At 46.5% G+C, this 26,167-nt stretch overlaps 1 protein-coding gene across 1 annotated transcript in view; it reads left to right on the forward strand.

The window, feature by feature from the left end:
• The first annotated feature begins 11,225 nt into the window (after positions 1-11,225).
• Positions 11,226-26,167, forward strand: part of ZNF831 (zinc finger protein 831) — an 84,113-nt gene continuing 69,171 nt past the window's right edge. The window contains exon 1 of the mRNA XM_010958757.3: positions 11,226-12,231. The gene's annotated coding sequence lies outside the window, so the exon portion shown is untranslated. The remainder of the gene's footprint in view (positions 12,232-26,167) is intronic.

The following is a 26,167-nucleotide window of genomic DNA, read 5'->3' on the forward strand; positions in this document are numbered from 1 at the left end:
GATGGGATGCCGCCCCGCCCAGGCAGCCTGGGTCTCCCGGCTGCCAAGACCTGACTGAGCGGCCGCACGACGTGCCTGATGGTCCTAAGGGCCCACCAGCACGTCCTAGGCAGGCAAATTAGAGGCCAGGCATCCCCACCATGCTGGGCTGCGGGTGGACAAGGACTGGTAGGAAGATGCTTTGGCCAGCCCAGCCTTGGAGAGGGAATTGCTGCCCAGCTGCTTTGCGCAGAAGGGAACTCTTCCTTTGAAAGGAGCCACAAGCCACTTCTGCTTTCCCGATGCAGCTGAGAAGCTATGCTGGACAGTTGCTCACCAAGTACCTACTTGGAGCTAGGCTGAGAGAATTCAACTTTCGTTCACATCTTCAAGAAGTGCGTCTAGAGACAGACGCTGATGGATAGACCAGTCATTACAATACACTGTCCTCTGCGCATGAGGGAGAACGTACAGCTGCCGGGGCCGCTGGAGGTGGGCAAGGTCCCCCTCCCAATGCGGGGGCAAGTCAGGTCATGCCCCCGACAGCACGGAGCATTTAGACAGCTGGGGTCAGTGTGTCCCACTTCGGGTTTAGGGAAACACACATGCGGAACCAGAATGCACACGTGACACATTGGTCAGTCCCATAGAAGGCATGTATAACCCTTTTGGAACGGGGACCTGTGTAGTCCAGTCCCAGAGCAGCTTTACTAGCACCAGATTCAGTGCAGCAAACAGCGAGTGATTTATCTGATGAGTAAACAGCAAGGTTCTTTGCTTGGATTTCTTCAGCACCGGGGAGGAGACCCCTGATACACTGCAAAACTTGGAAAATTTCTTCTTTCTTTCTCCATCCACTGTCCCTCTTCCCCAAACAGTGGGAAAAATTTCTTCCTCTGTTCTGACCCTATTTCTCTCAGTTGCTTTCCCGATCTCTGTGCTGTGTCTTAGGCTACTTAGAATAAAACTTCCATGGCCTAAAAAGCTCTACAACCCTTGTCCTCTCTGAGAACTGTGGCCTCACCATCTAGCATTCTCCTCTTTGCCATTGTTCTGCACACCCATGAGCCTTCTGCTGGTTTTAAGTCACCAAGTTAAATCACCCCAGGGCCTTTGCACGTCATGCTCCCTCTGCCTGGAACCACCTACCCTCAGATTTCCCTGAGGCTAGATCTTATATTTTAGGTCTCTTCTCATCACGTGTCATACCACTCATCTCTGTCTGAAATGATCTCACTCCTTTATGCTTTTTCTTCTTTTGTGTGTGTATATATATATATTTTTATTGATGTATAGTCAGTTTACAATGTGTCAATTTCTGGTGTACAGCATAATGTTTCAGTCATACTTGAACATACATACATTCGTTTTCACATTCTTTTTCATTAAAGGTTACTATAAGATTCTGAATATAGTTCCCTGTGCTCTACAGAAGAAATTTGTTTTTTAATCTATTTTTACATATAATTAGTATCTGCAAATCTCGAACTCCCAATTTACCCCTTCCCACCCCCTCCCCACCACTGGTAACCGTAAGTTTATTTGCTATGTCTGTGAGTCTGTTTCTGTTTTGTAGATGAGTTCATGAGTCTTTTTTCCCCCTTTTTTAAGATTCCACATATGATTGATATCATATGGTATTTTTCTTTCTCTTTCTGGCTTACAGAATGACAATCTCCAGGTCCATCCATGTTGCTGCAAATAGCATTATTTTATTCTTTTTTATGACTGAGTAGTATTCCATTGCTTTTTTATCCAGTCATCTGTTGATGGACATTTAGGTTGCTTCCATGTCTTGGCTTTTGTATACAGTGCTGCTATGAACATTGGGGTGCATGTATCTTTCTGAATTAGAGTTCCCTCCAGATATATGCCCAGGAGTGGGATTGCTGGATCATATAGTAAGTCTTATTTTAGCTTTTTGAGGAATCTCTGTACTGTTTTCCAAAGTGGCTGCACCAAACTACATTCCCACCAGCAGTGTAGGAGGGTTCCCTTTTTTCCACACCCTCTCCAGCATTTATCATTTGTGGACTTTTGAATGATGGCTGACTGGTGTGAGGTGATACCTCATTGTAGTTTTGATTTGCATTTCTCTGATAATTAGCGATATTGAGCATTTTTTATGTGCTTTTTGGCCATTTGTATGTCTTCATTGAAGAATTGCTTGTTTCATCTTCTGCTCATTTTTGGATTAGGTTGTTTGTTTTTGGTTATTAAGTTGTATGAACTGTTTATATATTCTAGAAATTAAGCCTTTGCCAGTTACAACATTTGCAGATATTTTCTCCCATTCTGAGGGTTGTTTTGTTTTGCTTATGGTTTCCTTTGCTGTAAAGAAGCTTATAAATTTAATTAGGTCCCATTTGTTAATTTTTGCTTTTATTTCTATTGCCTGGGTGGAGTGCCCTAGGAGAACATTGCTAAGATTTATGTCAGAGAATGTTTTGCCTATGTTTTCTTCTAGGAGGTTTATAGTGTCTCATATTCAAATCTTTAAGCCAATTTGAGGGTTTTTTTGTGCATGGTATGAAGGAGTTCTACTTCATTGATTTACACTGTGGCTATCCCCACAGGGTTAGCCTGTGTAAAGGTTCTCAAAACCTTTTGCTCAGAGACTATCTTTTCTCCATTGTGTATTCTTGCCTCTTTTGTCAAAGATTAATCAACTGTTAAGTCTGTGGGTTTATTTCTGGGCTTTCTATTCTGTTCTATTGATCCACGTGTTGTTTTTGTGCCAGTGCCATGCTCTTTTGATGACTGTAGCTCTGTAGCGCTGTCTGAAGTCTGGGAGGGTGATTCCTCCAGCTTCATTCTTTTTCTTCAGTATTGCTTTGGCAATTCTGGGTCTTTTGTGATTCCATATATATGCTAGGATGATTTGTTCTAGTTCTGTGAAAAATGTCCTGGGTAATTTGTTATGTCTTATTCTCCCCTGATCCTTTGACCTAGAAAAGAACGTGGAACCTGACTGGTATGCAAGAAATATTTGGTGAATGAGTGAGTAGCAGCTGAATGCAATTTCCCTGACACCTAGGAGGGGTCATGTTTTCTTCATTGCTTTTTTTTGGTTGGTATTTGCCTCTTTGGTTTTTGTCCTTGTTTTCTCCTCAATCATCTTGAATAATTACCACAGAAAAAACTAAAGGGCAGTCTGGTGGAGACAGGGCCCTCTCCAGACAGTGGGAAGTGAAGGCTGGACAAAGCACAGCTTTTAGTGGACAGGACAACAGGCGAGGCTGGACACACTCGTGCATCAGTGTTTGGTGTGTACATCCACATTTGCACGTCTGTGCATTTAACACTGTGACAAAAACAGTGGCAGCCAGAATTTGGTGGTGTGGGTAAAGGTGAGAAGTGGGTTCTGGTCCCATCTCTATGATCTTTAAAATTAGGCAGTGGCAAAATGGTTTTAGGTCAGGTGTTGGATCTTCCTGGGATGATTTCTTGGTGGTCCAGGTAAACAGGCTTTTGATGCCTAGCTCTGGGGAAAAGAGTGCGTGGCTGCTTGACCAAGTGGCCATGGATGTCATAAGGAGAGGGATGTACATCTGAACTTGACATTCCTGGGTTAGATGATCCCTGAAGTACTTTTAGCTCTAGATTCAAGGAGTTGTCATCTTTTGGGAATGGGGAGAGATGGGTTGGGGGCCCCGAGTGAAGGGGCAAATCCCCTTACACTAGGAAAGTTCATCTTCAGCATCTGGCCTTGAGAGACATGCTGGCAAACCTCACTTGGAGGGTATGAAGTGACGGTCACTCTGGAGAATGTATGGATGGGTTGTGTGTTTACTCTGGTGCTCCGCCAAAGACCCTGAAGTTCCCAGCACTTAAAAGCAAGTACTGCAAGCTGGAGATGGTGTGGGGAAAAGGGACCTGCCTACACTGGTGGAAATGTAAATTGGTGCAGCTGCTGTGGAAAACAGGATGGAGGGTCCTTCAAAAACTAAAATAGAGTTACCCTATGATCCAGCAATCCCACTTCTGGGCTTATATCCGGAAAAGGTGAAAACTCTAATTCAAAAACATATGTGAACATCAATGTTCATAGCAGCGCTATTTACAACAACCAAGACATGGCAACAACCTAAATGTCCATCAACAGATGATTGGATAAAGAAGTTGTGGTATATTTGTATAATGGAATACTACTCAGCCATAAAAAAGTACGAAATAATGCTATTTGCAGCAACATAGATGGACCTAGAGATTATCATACTAAGTGGAGTAAATCAGACTGAGAAAGACAAATATTACATGATATCACTTCTATGTGGAATCTTTAAAAAATGATACAAATGAACTTATTTACAAAACAGAAACAGATTCACAGACATAGAAAACAAACTTATGGTTACTGGGGGGAAATGGGGGATAAATTAGGAATATAGGATTAGCAGATACACACTACTACACATAAAATAGATAAACAAGGATTTACTCTAGAGCACAGGGAACTATATTCAACATCTTGTAATAACCTATAATGGAAAAGATTCTGAATGATTCAGATTTCAGGCATACAGGAAAGTGATTTGGTTATGTGTATACATATATATATATTTAAGTTATATATGTGTATATACATATATATATATATATTTAGGTTTTTCCATGATAAAGTGCTTCGCCTTTTATATATAACCGAATCACTTTGCTGTACGCCTGAAATTAACACAATATTGTACATTAACTATACTTCAATAAAAAATTAACAGACAGACAAATAAACAAAAAGCCAGTCCTGCAGGGAGCTGGAGGTGGTGGTCCCTGCGCTGTGGGGAGAGGGTGATTGAGGTCACGCTAACTCTTCCCTCTGCGCATGGATGGGATTCTGAACTCTGGCTTTGGAGAGAAACTGGCTTATAACTGGAGCTCTGCTTCCTTCCAAAAGGGATTTGGGGGAACTTACAGTAAGAACACACCCAGAGGATAGGACAGCGGGAAATAAAGCCAGAATGTGAGCTCAGAGGCCAGCGAAGAGGAAGAGAAAACCAGATCCCTGGGAAGGGCCCGGGGTGTCTCAGGCCAGGACTTGGATTCGAGGAACAACCATCATTTGGTTTCATGAGGACAAAGGATTCTTGGCTTGGAGAAGCAGCTGGCAGAGGCTAATATACAAATCTGTGTTTTAATCTGTTTATTGAAATGTTTAAACATAGTGTTTTTGTAAACGCATCCGAAAGACACTGATCAGCCAGTGACCCAAGGGGCGGGGTCTTAGCCCTCATGTTGTTCCCCATCTGGACCAGTTAACTCTTCCCCTTAAAAACAAAACAAGAAAGGAAACTCCTTACATAAGAAACTTTTGAGAGTGGGGGTGAGGGGCTGGCAGGGGCGCTGAACCAGTTGAGCTGAAATGTAAGGCTTTTCCTTTCTGGTTAAAAAATTAATCTGCAGAAACAGTGGGTGACGCAACAGACAACACCCAAGGCGCGGGAACTGATTTCCCTTTTACACCCTGTGATTAGAATCCGAGAGCCAAGTGCTTAAGATCCATGGTCCGTCTTCCTGAAAAGGGATGCAATTTGTAGGGAAGCAAAATGCCCTGCCTCCCCCTCGCTTTTTGGCTTTTTGTGGATCACTCGGGCACTTCTGTTCCGTGTGGCTCTGTGGGAGCGCAGCCGGGCTCGTGTCCGGGGAAATGAACCGCAGCAGGCAATCACGGCAGGAGAGCATCGGGAACATCACGTGTCACGGGCCCTGGGAGGCTGTGGACCTTTCCCCGGACGCACCGCAATCACAGCCCGGTGCCAACCAGGAGCCAGATTGATGGAACCGTCTCCATCAGTGAGATGGGAGCTGCCCTGGAAAAGAGGGGCATTTATCCCCAAACAGTCTTTGCTGCACAGGGAGAGGGGAGGGGGACAGATTTGAGGAACCTGTGTCATGAGTCAGACGGACATCGTCTCGGTGAACTTCTGTCCTCTGCCCACTGAGCCACAGACCACAGGAAGGGGCGTCTCTGTGCTTCTGCACTCAGCCCAGACCCAGACCTTCCCTGGTGTCGGAGGGTCTGAAGGGCTGACACACAGTCTGATCTGACATTTCCCGAGCTTGGAATGCAGACCCTGAGGGTACCTTTTTTTTTTTTTTTTTTTTAAATTTCTTCATAACTTTAGGCGGGACCTTTCGAAAAAAATTTAATCAACTTCTTGGAATCATTTCCAGTTTACAGGAAAGTCGCAAAGTCAGCACAGGGAGTCCCCACATCCTCTTAGCCCCACGGTGAGCATCTTACACTTAACGTGCACACAGGGCACGTTGTTGCGCTGGAGAAGCAGATGTTGGTAGGTGATTGTAACTCAGTTCCAGACCCTATTTGAATTTCCACAGTCTTCCCATGAATGTGGGTTTTCTGTCTTAGGAGCCATGTGAAGGTCAGGTGGTATCTTTTGATGTATCTTTTTAAAAGCATTAATACCTATGGAGTTATTTTAACGGATCTTACGGAAGTGTATCATGACCACAGTAACTGTGATTACAGCTTTGATTACAGCTTGTGACCAATTAAATGATAAAAAGCAAGTCGATTGGAAGAAACCTGTTGTGAATAAAACTGAAGGTGACATGCAGCTTGGGGGTGATGATGGGGCACGCTGTGGTCCAGCTCCTTCTATTCGGGGCCCCAGAAAGCCAGTGGCAGTCCTGGCCGGAGGAAGACCCCGAGGGAGGCTCCCAGCCCAGCGCCCCTTCCACAATCCAACAGCGCCTCCCTCCTCAGCAGAAGGAAGGAAGGAAGGAGGTGGAGGTGAAGGAAACTCCCGGTGGGAATACAGTTTCCATTTCAATTATTCAGCTGAACCTTGACCCCCATTACCATGAATAATCAAAAACTGCCCGGATGCATCGTGTTTTAAATAAAAACATTGCCAAAGTGGCCCTGAGGGCTGCAGGCGGGTGAGCGCGGGGCACAGTCGTGCAACTGTGCTTCAGGGAGAAGCATCTTCTGTCCGCACAGAAGCGAGGCCCATAGCCGCCAGGACAGTGCCACACGTCCACGGAGTGCTCCTTTCTAAAGGGACTCAACAGGTACAAACTTATGCCTCACGACATGTGGATTGTGACGACAAACCTCTCTTGACAATGAGGACATTGGGGGAACAGAACCCAAAGAGGGAAGGGGCTTATGTGAAAATCCAAGGGCGCGTTCCCAAGTCACTGCGTCGCCAGCCCCTGAGTGCGCCGCGTCCCGCTGCCTCCCCCGTGAAGCCCGCTGGGACATCCTCTGCACTGGATGAGCTGGGAGCCTTTGAGGTTTTCCGTGCCGGGCAAGTCCCACCTGGTTTGTGGGTCTCTAAGGCACTCAGTGTAAGGTCAGGGTTTGGTTCAGGGCCTGAGGGCTCGGGTAGGGTTTGCTGTTCCGTGGATATTGACCACAGGCTGACTGTGGACGCCCGAACAATCGCTATGACCCAGGGGACCAATAACCCAAGAAGGACAAGAGACGTGCTGTAAGGGGCCATCAGGGGAGTGTCCAGAGAAGAAGGGGGGCAGTCTGTCCTGGTGGGTCTTGCTTGGTCTCGGTTCTTCATAAATTGTCCCACTGTGTGTACGAGAGTTGAAACAAATGAATCACATCCGTCTGTTTTCATTCATTTAGCACATGCTTTGGGGGCCTTGATGCTGGGCCAGGCGCTGCTCTAGGCCCAGCTTAATGCTTCGCAGAGGCCACTGGAGGTCGGGGAGAGGGGGGCACGCACGGCATGTGGGGAGAGGGGCTGCACCTGGGGGTCTGGGGGTGAGATCAGAGTCACTTCTAACATGACTCACACGAGGCCCGGGGAAGGGTTCCTCAGCGCCCTACTTGCTGGGGAGGCTGGGCCAGGTCCCCACGCCCCAGCTTTCCTGCTGAGACTCATTCTCAGGCTGAGCCCTGGGTGAGCCAGGTGGCTGCTCTTGGAGTCACAAGAAGGGGGCCAGCTGCAACTGTCCCCCCTCCCCATGGCTTTCTGCCACCTGACTGCATATCTGGGGACTGGGGAAGGTTCCTGGGCACTGACCTTCCCCCAAAGGCAGGGGGTCATTCTGCTCCCCCCAGCCCTGGCTTCTGGACAGGAGTGTGTGTTGAGCAGTGCAAGGGCCACACGGCATCACCCCTGTGTGTGTGGGTGTGTGTGTGGGTGTGTGTTTGCAGTGTGTGTGGTGTGTTTGTGGTGTGTGTGTGGTGTGTGTGTGGTGTGTGTGTGGTGTGGTGTGTGTGTTTGTGGTGTGGGTGTGGGGTGTGTGTGAGACCCTTACCACCCGGTCTCACCTGGACGCTCAGGACGCCTGTCCCATCCTGACTTCGCTTTGCTGTAAGCACCGGTCAGCACAGGCCACCCGTCTGCCATGTGCGCCTTGCTCTCGGCGAGGGAGTGAGAGGTCTTTTTTGTGTGTTTCCTTGCGGGGAAAGAAGGCCCGAGAAAGCAAGTTCACAGTAATTTGGAAATTATTTTTCTCTTTCTTTGATGACTATTGTCACATGCCTAACTGGCTGGTTACCTACTGCAGGCTCTGGAGAGTTGGATTACATCACGATGCTTAGAAAAACTGGAAGGGGGGTGATTATTTATTATATTGAGATATAATTCACATACCATAAGGTTCACCCTTCTAAAGTGTGATTTAGTGGTTTTTAGTTTCTTCGCAAAGTTGTGCATGCATCATGCTGATCTAACCCCAGAACATCCCGACGCCCCCCCAAGTAACCTCTGCACCAGCAGCCGCCACTCCCCCCACCCCCAGCCCGTGGCAGCCACGAGCCTGCTTTTCTGTCTGCAGATTTGCCTATTCCGGGCATTTCCCGTGCACGGAGTCACAAATACGTGGCCTTTTGCTTCTGGCTTCTCTGACTCAGCTTAACAGCCTGGGTTCATCCGCGTTACAGCAGGTGTCAGAACATCGTTCGCTCTTTGTTGCCTAATGATACCCATCACCTGGTTGTGCCACATTCTGTTTATCTATTTGTCCATTGATATATTTATTATCAATCAACTCCAAAGGTGGTTTTTTTTTTTTAGTAGCTTTTGTACAGGAAACTCTCATTCATTTATCTTAACGAAATACATTCAGACTGTAACTTGGGAGGAAACAAGATAAACCAAAGGCTTTTGAGGACATGGAGACAAGCTCGGCCCTGAGGGCTTCCTTGGTTAAGCCTGGGGAAATGTCTGTCCCCGGCCTCTGCGAGCCAGCCCAGCTCGTCCCTGTCCGCATCCCTCTCATAGCTCTCTGCTCCCAGGGGTTCTCCCCAACTCCAGGGGAAGGCCCATCCTTTCAGCACTAGAGTTGGGTGTTTTGTTGGTACCAGCTCCCACTTCCGGTCTCCTCCTGTTCCTCTCCTTGTCCTCGGCTGCCCAGGCCCTCCCTCCCCCTCTCACTCCCTTTCAGGGACAGCGGCGCACTCACAGGTCTCCAGCCTTCGTGCATTTTCAGGCTTCCCCCGCTGGCCTCTTGCTGCAGCTTCTGCTCATCAAATTCTTACGCACCTGGCAATGCCCAGCTCACCTGTCGTGTCCACCAGGAAGGCTCCCCAAACTCTCTTCCCCCAGGCACCCAGAATGCTTTGTTTATGTGTCGTGGCCAGAGGTGGGTCTATGATGTTTAACACTGGGAGAGCTGCAGGGACCAGTAATGCAGGACGGATGCTGGTGTCAGTGCTGGGCTCTGGGATGTCTGAGGGTCCTGGGGGAGGGGAGGGGGCACTGGAGGTGCAGCTGTGTTACATGGGTGAGGTCCACCCATTAGGATGCATTGCTCTGTTCCTGGCTCTGCATCTGTCTCTTTCCCATTCTTACCTGTCTGCTCCCTGCAGCCTCTTTTGTATTATTATTTTTATTGAAGTGTAGTTGATTTACAATGTTAGTTTCAAGTGTACAGCAAAGTGATTCAGCTATACATATACATACATATATATTTTTTTTCTTTTCAGATCCTTTCCATTATAGGTTATAACAAGATATTTAATACAGTCCCCTGTGCCCTATAGTAGGTCCTTGTTGTTTATCTATTTTATACATAGATATATGTATAAAATATATATATCTGCCCTTTCCCCTTTGGTAACCATGGTTTGTTTTCTGTGTCTGTGAGTCTTTTTGGTTTGTAAACAAAGTTTGTGTCATTTTTTAGATTCCACATATAAGTGATATCATATATTTGTCTTTCTCTGCCTGACTTACTTCAGTTAATCTGATAATCTCTAGGTCCATCTGTGTTGCTGCCAATGGAATTATTTCATTGTTTTTTATGGCTGAGTAATGTTCCATGGCATATGGAACATTGCAAGTTACACCACAACTTCTTTATCTGCTCATCTATTGATGGACATTTAGGTTGTCTCCATGTCGTGGCTATTGTAAATAGTGCTGTGGCCTCTTGCACGCAGAGTGGCTCACACGGCCAGCGAGATGCCTGAGCACTGATGCCACATGAAAATGCACAATCTGGTTCTTCCAAAGACCAACTCACTCAGCCAAATGAAATTACCCCCCAAACCAGGTCTAGCTAAACACGAGGCTTGGATACGTGACCCGCTGAGTATTACTGATGGCAAAGCAGGGTAAGGAAGCATTCTTCTCCCCAGTGAAAAAAAGGGATGTTTCAAAGCAATGGAAACTGGCCTAAAAGGGTTAACATATTGCTACTCCGCATGGCCAGTCCTGCTTCTGGTCTGCCCTGGGTCACCCCCAAAGGCCTTTCTTTTCATTCACTGGCATTCTGGCTTAGAGATTCATTTTTGCCTCTCAACCTCCACCTTTGAGAAAAATTATTTCGATTATTGATTATATTTTCATATGTTTATGGATTGTATTGATTGCATTTTTCACCTTCCATCACTCCTGTGTTTGCTCCTTCCAAAGTCAGAGAGAGCAGGGCAGGGACTAGGGCAGGGAGACAGAGGACTCACCACAGATGCAGAATTTAGGGGTGCCCTAAACTGAGTCATCAAGACAATATTTTTGTGTAACATCTTGAAAATAAAAATTAATGCAAATAATTCCATATTAAACAAAACATCACATTTTAATTTTTTTCATTTTCTAAGATATTCTTTAAAAACCTATTCAAACTACATAATTAAATGAAATAAAGCAATAATTAATGTAGGGAGTACCCTATGATAGTGGTAAAGTAAGTATTTTATCATTAGGGAAACTGAAGCAATGAGATTAAATCCCAGCTGACAGCTGGTGAGTGACGAAGCCCGGTACGTAAGCATGTCTGAATGAAGTTAAAGCCCAGGGGTTTTGAATGAGATCAGATGCCTTTCAATGCCTTTTTTTCTTTTTTTTAAGATTTATTTTGGGTTAAAAATTTAAAAAAATTTTTAATACAATTTTAAAGGTCACGTTCCATTTACAGTTACTGCCAGACATTGGCTGTATTCCCCGCGGCGCACAACACGTCCTTGAGGTGATCTTATACCCGGTAGTTTGTTCCTCCTGCTCCCTGACCCCTATGTTGCCCCCACCCCCCAACTGGCAGCCATTAGTTTGTTCTCTGTGTCTGCGATCAGAAATCTTAAATAAAGACAGCATCGCAGAAAGCCTCGTGAGGCCTTCCGCTGTCATCACCGGCAATGGAAGTGCTTGATCTGGGCCCTCAGGAACCCCCAGGGTGACACTGGAGGCTCTACAGATGCTCCTCCAACCCCACGCTCAGGAAGAGGCGCACCCAGGCTCTAATTCTTACCGGCCTGTGTGGCGCAGCCACATCTCTGGTGCGCCGGCTGGGACTCCTCCGCTTCCAGGCAGCCTGCCCTGTGGACGGGTGTTAGCTCGGCAATCACAGTGACTGCAGGCCTTGGCTGTGGCTCTGTGTTTTTCTGTTCTTGGTGTCTCTCTCTTCCTGTTTTCTGTGGGCTGCTACTGTGACATTAGTAATGTATAGAAAAGAGTTGACTTCCTATTTCTGAGCCAGCCCAAGTTCCACCCCAGCCTGAGTCTCCTCCAGGTTGCTCAGCACCGTGCTTTTCTCAGCGAGGTGACTCAAAGGCCAAGCCACGGGAGGCCATCCTTTTTTATTTTATTTTCTAAGATGCGGGACAGGCATCTCTGTCCTCGGAGATGCCAGGTGGGGACCAGGGAGGACATCTGAGCCGCCATCTCAGCGAAGAAAGTTGGGGGAGGGCCAGGCCAGCTCCTCTCTGCTCTGGGAGACCTGCCCCGTTGTCTTTTCTGGGCTGTGGACATCCCCTCAGTTTCAGGCCAGGTCATTTGTCTTTGAATCGGAGCATCACCGGCTGCAAATACATCACTCTTCATCAAGGTATGTAACGTCCTCCTTGAGATAGTCATATAGAAAACACAGCTCTTTTTTCTTTTTTAAATCCTGTGCTCTTAATGATATGTTTATCTTCAAGCATGCAGTTAAAAAGAAAATGCAGCGTGAAGCTGGGCCTGACCCAGTTTGATAATTCTCCTGTGTGCCTAACACCACTGTTACTATTGTCAAAATATTTACTGCAAATCATAATGGCTGTCGGAAACCAAGTCCACAATCCACATTCCACTGAACAGAAACCAACCTATAAGGGATTTTGTGGGTTTGGAAGCCGTTCTTTTGTCGATGATGTGGCCCTAATTAAACCAAAGGTGTGAATTGGTGAGAAGCATCATTTCTATTGGCCCAAGAGTTTGAAAAACAGACTGTACAGTCTAATCTAGGTATCAAGGTATCTGATAGAGATGCTATTTATAGCAGTTGTACTGGTCAACCACCCAAGGGTAGCATTTTTCAACGAGATTTATAAGGGATCATGGACCCCGGACCATGTATTTCTACGTATATTTGGCTTCCCAGTTTCCAAAATAGCTAAGAGTTGGAGGGTCTGTCAGATAAGCCGTGGAACCCATGTCCTGAGAGGTACCACGCTTCCCTGTTCCCGTAGCAAATCTCTCTGTGAGACTGAAACTAGAGATGTTATCTGCCAGAAAGCGAGGCGGGACAGGATGCAACTTAGAAAGATAGTATCAGCTGACTGGGAAAAGCAGAATAAACGTCAGGGCATGTTTAAAATAATGTGCCTTTTAACCACCCTAATTCTATCGCCCTGGCGAAGGGCAAGCATGCAGGGTCACAGACCGATATTCATTAGAGCGAGTGTTTAGAAATCTGTAGAAATCTCGGGGGCCGTGGGGAGATTTTGAGATGCCAAGGGATGAAGACTTGCTTCCTCAGCTCTACTTCGACCAGGAAGTCGGGGGAGGGGGACTCCCATGCAAAAACCCCTAAATAATCACTGCCTTGTTGCTGAAGGGAAATGAGGCCACCAGGAGGGGCCCACGGGTCCCAGCCAGAGACCTTTCTGGTGGTAGAGACCACAGACATGCATGTAGAGAAACAAGACTGTAGAAGGGAGTCGGGGAGGACTGTGTGTGACTGAGAGGCAAAAACCTAGCAGGCGGAGTGTTTTCTGTGCCCACAGTATCACATCCACTGGTTGGTTATCCAGCCCTTTGATAAAGGGGGTGTGAGCCCCACTTTCTAGAAAAGGGAAACACGGCTTGGAGAGGTGAGGACGTATCCAAAGTCACAGAGTCTGTAGGTGGCGGAGCAAAGGTTCAAGGACAGGTCTTGTCTCCGAGGCCCGGGCACTCCACCGCCCTTGGGTGTGGTTCAGTAGAGATAGTCAAGCTGCCCTGAAGGTCGCATTCTGGAATTTCTACAGAGTCCTTCATGGGCATCCGTAGGCAGCCTTTCCCCCATTTGCCTTGCAACCGAGAGAGAGGTCTTTGTGGGTCCTGATTGCTTTGCTTGTAGTTGGACCATGATTGTTCTGCACTCACACAATGACGGAACCTATCCATACACGGTAGTGATGTAACGTGTCCTTTGACTGTAAGGTTGCCTAAGGACCAGTGAGTTGATCCAAAGAAAACCAGGCCAGGGAAAATGATGTGCGTTGAGTCAGCGCTTCCCCAAGGGCAGCCTTGTGGCGCCCAGGCCTAGAGACGTGGTTTTAGGTAAACTCTAGACGCTGCCTTTAACACTGACACACGCTGCGAAGGTTGTTTCAGTTTCAATGCTCTCTCTTTTCATTTATTTATTGACTACTTATTCTTTTTATAAATCAGCCCTTTTTGTTTTGAAATCTTTGTAGATTCGCATGCAGTTATAAGAAATAATACAGAGAGATAGCATGTCCCCAGTGGCCCCCCCCAAGAGGAATATCTTGCAAATCACAAGGGGCAGAGTGATGCAGTCAGGATGCGACCACACCCACTTCCCTCCCGCTCTCCTCCTCTTAAACCCTGGTAACCACTCACCTGTTCTCCGGTTCCATGACTTGTCATTTCCAGAATGTTGTATAAATGAAATTACCAGGTGTGTCCTTCGGGATTGACTTTTTTCACTCAGCATAATTCTCTGGAGGTTCATCTAGATTGTTCCATGTAACCCTTTGCTCCTTTTCATGGCTGAGTCATACTCTAGGAGACGGATGTACCCATGTTGGCTTCAGTCCTCACCTGTTGAAAGACATCAGGGCTAAGTGGCTTTTGGCTACTGTGAGTAAAACTGCCGTGAACACTTGTGTGCAGGCTCCTGTGTGAACCTAAGTTTTCACTTCTCTGGATAAAAAAAGGCCAGGCGTGTAAATTCTGGGTTGAATGGGTGTGGCCTGTTTAACTTTTTTTTTTTTTTTTAAGACACTGCCAGACTTTTTTCCCGAATGGCCTTGCCACTTCACAGCCACACCAGCAACTCACCTGACATTACCGCATCCTCGCCTGCGTTTGGCGGTGTCACTGCTTTTCACTTTCATCCTTGGGGGGGGGTGCAGTGACACCTCGCTGTGGTTTCCATTTGCATTTCTCTGATGGCTAACGGAGCCAAACGGCTTTTCCTGTGCTGTTTTCATCTTTGTATTTTTGGCGAGATGTCTCTTCATGTCCTTTGTTCATTTTCTGATTGGATTGTTGTTGAATTTTTTTTTTTTTAATGTTTAGTTTTAGTATTCTCGACGCAAGTCCTTTGTTAGATGCTGGGCTTGCAAAGATGTTCTCCTGGTCTGTAGCTGGTGTTTTCATCCTCTTCAGAGCAGGAGCTCTCGTGGAGCAAATATTTTAAATTTTGATGAGATCCAGTTTACCAATATCTCCTTGTGTGTCTTGTGCCTTTGGTATCAAGTCTGAGAACTCTTCCCTGTGCCCTGGACTCTGAAGATTTTCTATTTTTTTTTTCCCTAGAGCTTTATTGTTTTACAGTTTCCACTGAAGCCTGTTTTACTTTTTTTTTAAGCTAATTTTACTTATTTATTATTTTTTTTTAATGGAGGTACTGGGGATCGATCCCGGGAGCTTGTGAATGCTAACACTGTGCTTTACCAAAGAGCTCTGCCCTCCCCTTTTCTGCATTTGAGGTAACGTTTGCACCAGTGAAGTGTGAGGTTTACTTGAGGCTGGATTGTTTCTGCCTGTGGTTGTCAGTTACTCCAGCACCGTTTGTTGAGAGGGTTACACTCTTTCCACCAAATCGCTTTTGAACCTTTGTTAAAAATCAGTTGGGCTTATTTGTGTGAGTCTGTTTCTGGTTTTCAAAACATTTCTGTTTAAATGAGCTGTGCGTCTGCTCCCCTGCCCAGGTGACGCCATCCTGACTGCCGCCACTCTGTGTGGTAAGTTTCCCAGTCAGGTAGACTGATTCTCCCCCTTTTATTATCCTTCTTCAAAACGGAGTTATTCTGGTTCCTTTACTTTCCTGTATACATTTTAGAATAATCTTGTCTAGGCCCACAAAGAAAAAAAACTTACTGGGATTTTGATAGGAATTGAATTAAGTCTGTAGATCAATTTAGGAAGAACTGACATCTGCATTATGTTCCGTCTTCCAGGCCATGAACACAATGTATTTCTTTCTTTCTTCAGATTTCCTTTGCGTCCCTTCAGCAGCGCTCTGTCGTTTTCAGCTTGCAGACCCTGTGTTGTCTGCTTGTTCGTTTTGAGTGATTATAAATGACACTGTGTTTTAAATTTTGGTTTCCAACTGTCCATTGCTAGTGTGCAGAAGTAGGATTAATTTTTTTGTATGTTGATCTTGTATCCTGTGACTTTACTGAATTTATTGGTTCTAGGAAGGTTTTTTATTATTTATTTATTTTTTTTTTTAGATGTCTTGGGAGTCTCTGCGTAGACAGCCATGCCATCTGCAAATAGGGGCAGTTTTATTTCTTCCCCTCCTGTCTGTGTGATTCTTGTTTCCCTTCTGGCTTTGTCGGAGCTTCCAGCACTACGTTTCACATTAAATAAAAGTGGTGGGTGGCAACCCCATCTTGCTCCTGCCCTTTGGGAGGAAGTATTTCGTTTCCTGCCATTAAATATATGGTTAGCTCTAGAAGTTCCGTAGAATCACTTCATCAAGTTGAGAGGCTTTCCCTCTATGTCTGTTTTCTGAGAGGTTTTATTGTGGATAGGTGTTGATTTTTGTCAAAAGCTTTTTCTACAGCAGTTGCTACAATCATGTGATTTTTCTTCTTTACTCTGTGAACATGGTGAGCTATCTCAGTGTAGCCTGGGAACCCTTGCTCATGGTGTGTAATTCATTTTATGTTGCAGACTCTACTTGCTCATATTTTGTGAAGGATTTTGCACCTGTATTCGTGAAGGGATATTGCTCTGTAGTGGGTTTGTTTGTTTTTTTTTAAGACTATCTTTGTCTGGCTTTGGTGTCAAGGTAATATCTAGCTCCGTGAAATTAATGAGGAATCACTCCCTCTTCTTTTGTTTCTTGGAAGAAGTTGTGTGGAATTGGTGTTAATGCTTTAAACATTAGGCTGAGTTTTTCAGTGAAGCCATCAGGACCTGGAAACTGCTTTTTGGGGACTTTTGGGGTTTTTTTTTTTTTTTTTTGCCTTCGGGGGAGTTTTAAAATTACAAATTTGGCCTGCTTAATAGTTACAGTGCTATGCAAATTATCTGTTCTGTATTTGGTGAATTGTGGTAATTTGTGCTTTTCGTGGAATTCGTCCATTTCACTTAAGTTATCAAACGTGTGTGGATGGAGTTATTCACAGTATTTCTGTTCTGTCCTTTTGATACCTGCAGGGTCTGTAGTGAGATGCCCTGCTTCACGCCTGATGTTGGTCATTTCTGTCTTCCCTCCTTTCCCCGTTCTAAATCTCTAAATCTTTAGAGATTCTAAAGATCCATTTTATTGATATTACTAAGGAATGAGCTTTTTTCTTTCATTGACTTTATTTATTTCATTGACTTTATTTTTCTGTTCTAATTGAATTGGCTTCTTTCCTTTTCTTTCTTTTTTAAAATTTTTTTGGGGGGTGGAGGAGGTAATCAGATTCATTCATTCATTCATTCATTCATTTAACGGAGGGACTGGGGGTTGAGCCCAGGGCCTCGTGCATGCTGAGCACGCACTCTGCCGCTGAGCTGGACCCTCCCCCCTTCCTTCCTCCTGTGTACTCTGGGTTTCCTGTGCTTTTCTTTTACTAGATTATTGAGGTAGGAGCTTGGATCATTGGTTTGAGACTCTCTGTCTTTTCTAAAATAAGCATTCTGTGCTATAAACTCCCCCTCCGCAAGGACTCAGAGTGTCCCACAAATTCCGAGATGTTAAATACCCATTTTTGTCCGCTTAGTGTGTTTTTTGGCTGCCCCGACACTTCCCCTTTGACCTGCAGGTTATTTCGCCGTCTGCTGCCTCGTTTCCAAGTGTTTGAAGATTCTTCCTGTTCTCTCTCTATTATTGATTTCCAGTTTGATTCTGTTACGGTCAGAGAACACTTGTGTGATTTCAGTTCCTTAGATTTGCTCAGGTTTGTCTGAGGGCCTGGGACACGAGCTGTCCTGGTGTAGCGATCTGGGTCCAATCAGAAAGTGGAAGTCTCGTAAGGATGATTAACTCTGTAAAGAGCACCTGGCAGACATAAGAGGACGGTGTGGTGCTTCGAGGATCAAGAGAAAAGGCAGACTTGGGAGAGGTTCAGACCTCACTGGAGAAGCTAAGTTCTGGCCACCAGACAGCAGAGGAGTTGACTGCTTTAGCCAGACTGGAGCTTGTCTGGAGTTGCCAGGCCGCGGGGACAAAGCCTGTCAGAACTCATGCGCTGTGCGCACGGGAGAGGGAGTGGCCACCGGCGGGCTGTGTGCGGCTGCGGAAGGAGCTGCACGTCCAAGGGGACCGTCTGGGTCCCAGGCTGACTGCGTGAAGCCTGAGCAGGAGCTCTGGTTTCCACACGTGGGGGCTGCAGACAAGGAAGCGCCGGGCTGAGGCGGCGGGTCGTACGGGGCGTGTGTCTGGGGCGGGTGGCGGGGGAGGTTCCGGGGTACGCCTTCAGAGCCATCCCATTGACCCTCTCCCTGGCTTCTGCTGGAATTTGCAGGAAGTCTCAGCCTCCTGAAGTGTCCCTCCAGCGTCCTCTCTTGAGAAAACTGCGCACCGTGCCCACCCTGAAGGTGAAACGCTTACGGGAGCTGCATTGCCTAAACTGCAGTGTATGCTGAAGGGTTGCGTTTGGAGCTGAGAGGCAATCAATGCAGCTCATCCCTTGGGCTACTCAGCTTCCACTCGCATCCTTTTATATACATTGGAGCTTCCTTAAAGCAACAGAATGACCCCCTGTTTCTGCCCAGCAAGATCCATCTCTCTTTCTTACGAATGAAGACGTTCTCACTCGTTTTCACAATGAGAAGCCCCAGTCATTGTATCCATCACGGGCGATTTTATTGACTCCTCAGATCCAGCCCAGGGCTCACGGAATATTCTGTTCCCTAGAGACTAGGTTATAAAGTTAAGCTCCAAAAACTTATGTGTAAGTTAAAAATATGAGGAATTCAAGGAAGTAGAGCAGGATTCAGGCATGTAAGTAACTCATTCCTGGACCACGCGGAGGATCACACACAAAGCCCCCACCCTGGTCCCCGTCTCTGTAGGTGGACGCGAGGTTGAAGTTCAGACCTATGACTTTCTCCTTCAGGTGCCCACTCTGATTTCCGATGCCCGCAGGGCAGAACCTCAGCTGCTCTGGGCTGTTTAACTCTTGGGGTATCTAGTAATCCCTGAAAGGTTTGAGTATTTACTTTCTCCCCAAATCACCATCACATAGGTCCGTTTGGGGAAGGCTCAGAGGAATGCTGACAGAGTGTCTTCATGGCAATAGTGCAAGGTTCTTTTTCAAGGGGATCCGGCCTTTCCTTCAATCAGCTTTCTTCCCCTCCTGGGTCATGGTGTGTACCTGTCCCCTGAATCATGCTGACACTTGGCTCTGATCAAGGGTCCCCTGGCCAAAGAGGCGGTTATGATGGATTCTGAGAAGAGTGAACACGCCCTTCAAAGCATCTGCCCCAGGTTAGGATACGATGGGGTTTTCGAGCTGAGGAAGACTGGTCTTGGATACTGGAGGACAAGCTCCTGTTACTGGTCAGAGGGGCTCAGAATGACTCAGAGGTCAACGTTGTCAGTTTCTCCAGGTCCAATAAGATGTCCTTAGGCCAGGTTTCAGGACCTCCTTATTACCCAATTAATGCCCTAATTTTCACCTGAGAAACTTGGTGAGACTTTGAATTCAACTGCCATTTAAATGCAGCAACCTGCACCATTAAATTTTGTGTTTGATTTTCAGCCATGTCAGCCCTGTGGCTACAAGAAATAAGAGACTTTTTTAGGGCTGCCGTGGATGCAGTCTGATTCTCAGACCATGACTTGACGTGGGAGTTACTGACCTGAGCTTGTGGTTCTCTCTGCAAGCGCTCAAGGGCACTCAAAAAAAATTCCTCTTGCACCACATCCCTTGCCATCATAGTTCCCGCCATGGGGCCAGAGCAGAAGATGCTTGAGTTCCCACGGCACGTGCTCCCATTGGCACTTTATCACAATCTACCACAGGTGACAGCTGATTAATTGTGATGCCACGGCCATCATGGGTTGCAGCATCGTATCTCTCATTGGCAAGGATCTCAGCATCATGCTCAAGTCCAAGGGTGTGACCAAATCAATCCCCAGACCCCATCTTTAGGGATCTATGTCTTGGGACCACTCTCAGTACCTATTCTGTAGTGTTTGTATCTAATCAGGAGATAGGAATCACATAGTAGGTTATACTGGGGAAGTTTAAGATAAGAATGATGAACTGTAATGAAAGAGTAACTATAAGATATAAGAAATCTCTATGTGGTACCCTAAGATTGAGAGAGAGAGTACCCAAGAAAGGGCACTCTTGGACGGGGTTCAGATTCCAATGGAGAAGTTGTGGTTTAGTCCCAGAAAGAGCGGAGACGTCGGCTGGTTTGGCCAGAATGGAGCTCATCTGCCACTGCTGAGCCAACAGTAGGCAGGCAACCCTGTGGAGCGCAGGCAGAAAGCCGGCAACGGGCAGCCAGAGTTGTGGGTGCGTACTGTCCAGACACCCACGAGGACAGAGGCCGTCAGAACTCACGGGCTGCGGGGAGGGAAGTGGGGCTGGCAGAGGGAGCGGCCGGTCTGTGTGGACCCCCAGCCACAGATGGGCTTGCTTGGGCTGTGCAGGGCTGGAGCTTCGCTGTCAAGAAGGCTGTAGATGCCTTCTCTCCAACCTGAGGCTCTGTGGCTGCGAGGTGATCATGTCTGTGGTTCAGACAGGCTCCATCGGATGTCCTCGTGTCGATGACGTGGTTGCTCCAGGCAGCACATCACAGAGTTGCAACTCCTCACAGTTACTGGCGTTGCTTCTTTACCAAGGGAGTGAGCCGTGAAGACTCCTCCTCCCTTACCTTCTCGCTTTTACTATTGTCGCAATGATTTCTTCTCAACACATGAGTGTTTTTGTTTCTACCGTCAAACCTCATTTAGAAAATTCAAAAGGAAACACTGTATTCACCTCTATTTTTACTCTTTCTACTGTTCTTTATCCTTCCTGAGATTCCAAGCATTCTTTTTTCCCCACTCTTTTATTTTATTATTATTATTATTTTTAATCGAACTACAGTCAGTTAAAATGTGTCAATTTCTGGTGTACAGCATAATGTGTGTGTATATGTATATATATACACACACACATACATACATATATTCCTTTTCATGTTCTTTTTCATTAAAGGTTATTACAAGATATTGAATATAGTTCCCTGTGCTATAAGAAGAAATTTGCTTTTTTAATCTATTTTTATTTATAGTGGTTATCACTTGCAAATCTCAAACTCCCAAATTTATCCCTTTCCACCCCTTTTCCCTTGTAACCATGAGATTGTTTACTATGTCTGCAAGTCTGTTTCTGTTTTGTAGATGAGTTCATTGTTCCTCTTCTTTCTTTTTCTAGATTCCACATATGAGTGGTATCATGTGGTATCTTTCTTTCTCTTTCCAGCTTACTTCACTTAAAATGATGATCTCCAGGTCCATCCATGTTACTGCAAATGACATTATTCTATTCTGTTTTTATGGCTGAGTAGTTTTTCATTGTGTGTGTGTGTATCTATCTATCTATCTGTCTATCTATCTCACGTCTTCTTTATCCAGTCATCTCTCAATGGACATTTAGGTTGTTTCCATGTCTTGGCTATTGTAAATACTGCTTCTATGACCATTGGGGTGCTTGTATCTTTTCGAATTACAGTTTTTGTCTTTTATGGATATATGCCCAGAAGTGGGATTGCTGGATCATATGGTAGCTCTATTTGTAGTTTTCTAAGGAACCTCCATACTGTTTTCCATTGTGGTTGCACCAATTTACATTCCTACCGACAGCGTAGGAGGGCTCCCTTCTCTGAGCGTGGCACTTTTGTTCTAACTGATGAGCCAATATTGATACATTATTATTAACTGAAGTCCATACATATATTAAATGAAGTCCTTACATTATTATTAACTGAAGTCACTCAGAGTTGTACGTTCTGTGGGTTTAGACAAATGCATACTGACCTGTACCCGATGCCGCAACATTATGTCGGATAGTTTCACTGCCCTAAAAATCTGTGCACCATCTATTCCTCCCTCCTTCCCCCAGGAAACCACTGATCTTTTTACTGTCTTCATGGTTTTGCCTTTTCCAGAATGTCAGGTAGTTGGAATCATACGGTATGTAGCCTTTTCAGATTGGCTTCCTTCACTTAGTAACATGCATTTAAGTTTCCTCCTTGTCTTTTCATGGCTTGATAGCTCATTTCTTTTTAATGCTGAATAATATTCCACTGTCTGGAGGCACCAAGGTTTATTTATTCATCCACCTACTGAAGGACATCTTGGTTGCTTCGAAGTTTTAGCAATTATGAATAAAGCTGCTATAAACTTCGGTCTGCAGGTTTTTGTAAGAAAATAAGCTTTCGGCTTATGGGGTAATGATATCATTCCCCTCTACCTCCCCCACCTTTTTTTTACTTTTTAAAAGTTGTAAAATATACGTAACATAAAATTGATTATTGTAACCACTTTTAAGTGTGCAGCTCAGTGGCGCTAAGTACACTCGCGTTCTGATGCACTCGGTTTCCTTTTTCAGTGATGGTACTTCAGGTTCCCAGGGATGGGGAGGAAGCAAGGGGCCCCACCTGCAGTGCAGCGGGTGCCGGGCACGCGGGATGGATGGAAGTTTGGGAAGCTTGAACTGAAACAACAGTTGCAGCACCCACGTTCTTTCTGGGAGGTTCCATCTGCTGAGCATGTTTAATCCATTTCTCTATAGCCTTCTCTCTCAGGGCCCAAAATGCGACTTTTTAAAACCTATTTGTGGCATTCCCACTTTCCTGTCCTCTCTCTCTCTCTCTCTTTTTTTTTTTTTTGCCCAAGACCCCTTGTGGGTTGTTTTGAAGAAAAGGGGCTTTGGAAAGAATTGATTCTTTCCCTCGGGTTCCTCCCACCACTCTGCTCACCTCCCCGTGGGGCCGCACACTCGCACCGAAGAACAGTTTGTGGGGGGCGTTCAGGACGGGGGTGGGGAGTGGCACACGCGGCAGATGGAGGAAGCGAGGGGTCCGGCGAGCTCTCCGCAGGGTGGACCCTGGGGCTGGTGACAAGGGTAGGGGAGAACTTGGCAACGAGTCTAGCTGAGCAGGTGGTCCTCCCAGAGCCTTCTCCGACGCACCTGCCCTCACTTTCCCCCTCAGCCCAGCAAGGATGTAGGACTTGCCCCTCCTTGGTTCAGATGGAGAAGCATCAGCGGCAGTCCTGTGAGGTTCCCCGGGGAGAGTGTCACCTCCCAGAGGAAGGCGTTGTGGGCTTGCTACCTCGCTGGCAGCGATCGGCTGCTACTAACGGCGTCGACACTGCTGTGTTCACGGAACAGGCTGCAGAGAGAGCAAAATAATAATCGTGTCAGGTGTGTCAGAAATGGAGCGCTCTTTTTCTGGAATTTCTATTTTGAAGCCTGTTCCTCCCACCCTGAGGCAGTCGGTTCTGGGCTGCTTTTCTCTCTCCCCTGAGGATGGGCTGATCTGGGAGGACGGGTGGTGCTCAGCCCCCTGCTCCCCAAGCAGGCCCCCTGCTGATTCACCCTCATGTAGCACCGTCCTCGGTCTGACCCTTTTTCCCCGGCCACTCCCAGCCCCCTCCTGACTGCCCTGGGGTTCATCCCGGGCTGCACAGTGCTGGGCGCGGAACCCGGGGGGCTTCCTCCGGCCCCCCTGCTTGGACACATGCTGCGGCTGTTGTTGCTCTGTGCTCCCCTGAGGGCCCTGGGAAATGGGTCCTAGATCACCTCTCCACCCGACTCCCTGCTGAAGCCAGAGTCGGAGGGTCTCATCGCCTCCCTCCTGACCCTCTTCCTTGCCACCTGCTCCCAGCTGGGGACTGTCATGCCCGAGGATGGGGAAAACCGGCTCACCCTCCTCAGAGTCCCCTCAGGGTCTGGGCTTTGGGAGTTCAGAAGTCTTTACTCTGTTTCTGCCACGGCAGCACCCATGGAAGCCCTGCTCATCTATCCCCCTCTGCCCTTACCATTTTGCTTCTTTTCTTTTTAAATTGAAGTATAGTCGGTTTACAGTGTTGCATCAGTTTCGCACTTACCATTTGGGAACGAGTTGCAGGCAGCCCTGCCAGGCGCGAGCCTTTCTAGGACCACAGAGCCTGCCCGGTGCCTCCTCTTGGCCAGCCGCGCACGCCAGCACAGCCCTGCTCCGTCAGCCCCTGGGTGGATAACGTGTTCTGTATGGTCTCTCGTTGTTCCCCAGCTGAATGGAGTTCCAGCTGCCCTGGGTGTGGACTTGCTGGATGACACACTCTTGATAGCTTCCTTTGCCCCAGCACTCCCACTCCTCCGCAAGGCTTGCCTGAAATCACCTCCCAAACAGAATCCTCGTCATAACCTCCTTTCCTTGGGAACTGCACCTGAGACGGCAGCCCTTCCCAGAGGTGCTGAACGGGACCTGGTGCGCTGACTGATGGGAAAGAGACAAGGGGTAGGAGGAAAGGTGGGGTGGGGAGGATTCGCCCGTTCAAAATATTTTGGCGTATCACTGGAAACTCATATGAGCACTTCCTCTGTGCCTGACGCCACCCTCCGTGTTTTCACACACGTTGCTTCATCTGATCCTCTCAGTAACTCTGCCCAAGCGGCTGGGAGCCGGGTCTCAGGGGCGTCCACCGGCAAGCAGGGGAAGCAGGGCCAGGAAGGCGGGTCTGACGGTTCCCCTGGGAAGCACCTCGAAATGCCTCAGCTAGTAGAAAGCAGAAAGTAGAAAGGCACCTTGTCTTCCATCCCCATCAGTGCCTAGGAATTCTAGAAGCACCGACTAATCTTTAACGAGTTCGGTCCTTAAATCTTTCCTTAAAAAAATGAAAAGATCTCAGATTTTTGGAGGCTGGTGGCACGGTGCTGTGAGAGATCTGTAATGTGAGGTTTAGGAGGCACAGAGACCGGGAGAGATAGTCTCGGGATACAAGAGAATAAAGGACTGGGTGTAGCACTTGCCAATTTCTGTAGTATAAATACTCCCGGCGCAGCCAAGCCCAGGCTATGAACATGGCATTCCTGATCGTGTGGCTGGAAAGAGGTGGAGATGTGGAGTGCCGCGCCGTTGCGTAGTATTGCCGGCGTCCCGATGCAGTCCTCGTGAGAAACCTCCAGTGCTGATCAGGTTAAGATGTAATAAAGTAGTAAATGGTGAGCTTTGAATATTTAGTTCCTTTTGTCTGTGGGGGTAAAATTCACATACCATGAAAGTCACCACTTTAACTCTATGATCCGGTGGCATTTAGTGCATTCATAACCTTGTACAACTACAACCTCCATCTAGATCCAGGACAGTTTCATCACCCCAAAGGGATTCCTGCACCCAGCTAGGCCGCCACTCCTCTCTCTCTCTCTCTCTCTCTCTCCGTCCCTGGCAACCACTCTAATCTGTTCTTTGTATCTATGAACTTGCCTATTCTGGGTTTATATATATTATATATATAAATATATATAAATGGAATCATACAATGTGGCCTTTTGAGACTGGCGTTTTTCACTTAACATCCTGTTTTAAGCTCTGCCTATGTTGTAGCCTGTGTTAGTGCTTCCTTCCTTTTTATGGTCAAATAATGCCCCATTGTACAGATAGATTGTATTTTGTTTACCCGCTCATCAGCTGGTGGACGTTTGGGTTGTTTCTGCTTTTTAGCTGTTTTGAATTGCGCTGTTAACAACATTTAGGTACGAGTGTTTGTTTGGACACCTTTTTCTCAGTTCTTTTGGGTCTATTCCTAGAAGTGGAATTTCTGGGTTGTACGATTGTTCTATGTTTAACTTTTTGAGGAACTGCTGAAACGTTTTCCACGGTGGCTGTATAACGTTCCATTCTCACTAGCAGTGTTTAGGGGTGAAAATTTCTCCACATCCTCACCAGTGCTTGTTTGTTTCAGTTTATTATTATTACTACTACTACTACAGCCCCGCTAGTTGATGTGAAGTCATATTTCACTGTGGTTTTGATTTGCATTTTGAAATGACTAGTGATACGGAACATCCTTACATGTGCTTTTAGCCATTTCTGTATCTTCCTTGCAGAAATGTCTATTCAAGTCCTTTGCTCATTTTTAAATTAAGTTGCTTATCTTTTTGTTATGGAGTTGAAAGGGTTCCTTATATATTCTGGATGGATCATGTATGTGATTTGCAAATATTTTCTCCCATTCCGTATGTTGTCTTTTTACTTACTTGATAGTGTCCTTTGATGTACAAAAGGTTTTAATTTTGAAGGAGTCCAATTTATCTTTTTTGTTGAATTGCTTGTGCTTTTGGTGTCATATCTTAGAATTCACTGCCAAATTTAGGGTCATGAAAATTCACTCCTATGTTTCTGTC

Source organism: Camelus bactrianus, chromosome 19 (assembly GCF_048773025.1).
Source record: "Camelus bactrianus isolate YW-2024 breed Bactrian camel chromosome 19, ASM4877302v1, whole genome shotgun sequence".
NCBI lineage: Eukaryota > Metazoa > Chordata > Mammalia > Artiodactyla > Camelidae > Camelus > Camelus bactrianus.